This window comes from Magnolia sinica, unplaced genomic scaffold, assembly GCF_029962835.1.
Source record: "Magnolia sinica isolate HGM2019 unplaced genomic scaffold, MsV1 ctg268, whole genome shotgun sequence".
In the NCBI taxonomy this organism is placed as follows: Eukaryota; Viridiplantae; Streptophyta; class Magnoliopsida; order Magnoliales; family Magnoliaceae; genus Magnolia; species Magnolia sinica.
The window spans coordinates 48,381-50,683 of record NW_026682800.1 but is presented as its reverse complement, the minus strand read 5'-3'; the positions used below and the strand labels follow the sequence as shown (position 1 = coordinate 50,683).

Sequence of the window (2,303 nt, the reverse complement as noted above, 5' to 3'; positions counted from 1 at the left end):
TTCATAAATTTCATGGCTTAGATTCTGAAAGCCCCTACTTACACCTCAAGGACTTTGAGGAAGTAATTGCAACGTTACAAGTAAACAATAGCAATAGGGATGTACTTAAGCTTAGGTTATTCTCATTTTCTCTAAAGGATCGGGCCAAAGCATGGCTCAACTCTCTAAGACCTAATACAATCACTTCATGATAAGCCTTAAGTAGAGAGTTTTTGAAAAAGTTCTTTCCCGAGCACAAAACAAATGTACTAAAACAAGAAATCATATCATTCTCCCAAAAGGGGAATGAACTATTTTTTCAAGCTTGGGAGCACTTCAAAGACATTCTAATTACTTGTCCACATCATGGTTATGAACCATGGCACGTGATTGATGCTTTCCGAAAGGGGGTCACCATGGATACCCGTCAGTTCATAGAGATGATGTGTGATGGAACCTTTCTTGACAAAGATCATAATGAGGCTTGGGATTTTCTAGATATGTTAGCAGAGAATACGCAGACATGAGATGTCTCTGCTAAATCAGACCAAACTAGACCCATTCCTAGAGAGAAAACGGGAATGTATGTCCTAAAAGAGGAAGACGACCTTAATGAAAAATTCGCTGCATTGGCTAAAAAGGTCGAAGCCTTGAAAATTAGGAAGGTTGATATGGTTAAAGTAAACACTTCCTTAGGTAATTTTTGTAGCATTTGTGGTGGACAGACCATGACATAAAGGATTGTCCAATAATCTCAGTTGTACAAAATATCATGCATGAGCATGATCAAGCAAATGCTATAAATAATTACCAAAGGTCAGTTATGCAACCAATGGAAAACACGTATAATCCAAATTGGCGTAACCATCCTAATCTTAGTTGGAGGAATGAACCACAAATTAATGCGCCCAATGCACCTCAAATGCCTCCATAAAACAACTTCTTTAGGGCACCTAACAATGCACCATATGTGCCCCCACCAAAGCGATCATCTATGGAGGATGCATTGACCACATTCATGAACTTTCAAGCTCAAATGAATCAGTCTCTAATCCAATCAAATCAAGAATTAAAGACAGCTGTGGCTAGGATTGAGACTCAACTAAATGCTAGGAAAAAATGCATCATTCCTTCTCAACCTGTGCCAAACCCTAAAAACACACATTTCATTGGAAACTCAAATCCAAGTGAGCTACATCATGAATAAGCTAATGTCACCATTACCTTGAGAAGTGGAAAAGAGATCGATAACAAGATAATGCAACCGGTAGAAATACCGGAGGATGAGCTACTGTCTCAAGAAAATGATGAACCTGCTATGGTTCGAGAGACGCAACAACAAAAGGCTAAAGAGACTAAGTCATATGAGCCTCCAGTTCCATTCCCATCTAGACTTCGGAATTCGACTGTCCCCATAAAATATCAAGAGGTGTTGGATGTGCTCCAAAAGGTTACTGTTAATATTCCTCTGCTTGATGCTATTAGACAAATTTCATCATATGCTAAATATCTCAAGGACTTGTGCATTATAAAGAGGAAATTAAATGTGCACAAAAATGCCTTCCTTACTGAGAAAGTGAGCGCTATCATTCAACAAAGGGTTGTACCCAAATACAAAGACCCGAGAAGTCCCACTATTCCTTGTATTATTAGGAATTTTCAAATTGAGCATGCTTTACTAGATTTGGTTGTAAGCGTCAACTTAGTACCTTATTCAGTTTATAAACAAATGGGGTTAGGTGAGTTTAAACCAATCACGATTACACTCCAACTCGCTGACCGCTTTATTAAGGTACCAAGGGAAATTTTAGAAGACGTGCTAGTCCAAGTGAAGAAATTTCACTTCCCGGTGGATTTTATTGTACTAGACACTGAACCATGTATAAATGTTAGCGCTCAAGTTCCCATCATTTTAGGCCGCCCATTCCTAGCAACTTCAAATGCAATCATAAATTGCAGGAATAGAATGATGAACTTGTATTTTGGTAACATGACTCTAGAGCTAAATATTTTCAATCTATGTAAGCAGCCCATTGATAATAATGAAATCCATGAGCTGAATTTCATGGGCTGCTTGATAGAAGAAGAGGAATTGGAACCTATTCTGACTGAGGAATTGATTCAAGTCATTGGGGACTTGAAAAATTCTGATTTAGAAAAAGTGCTTGCTGAAATTTCTGATGATAATGAGAGCACTACTACCCAGGACATTGGTATGTACCAATGGATACCACGCACTCAAATCCTATCTATTGAGGACTTGCAACCTCTGCCATCACCAACCAATATTCCAAAGCTTAATTTAAAACTACTACCAAATCAGC

At 38.3% G+C, this 2,303-nt stretch overlaps 1 non-coding gene across 1 annotated transcript; it reads right to left on the bottom strand.

Annotated features, from left to right (window-relative positions):
* Positions 1–245: 245 nt before the first annotated feature.
* Positions 246–352, bottom strand: LOC131236191 (small nucleolar RNA R71). The gene has a single exon (XR_009166622.1). It is a non-coding gene; the product is annotated as a small nucleolar RNA R71 (small nucleolar RNA).
* Positions 353–2,303: the final 1,951 nt, after the last annotated feature.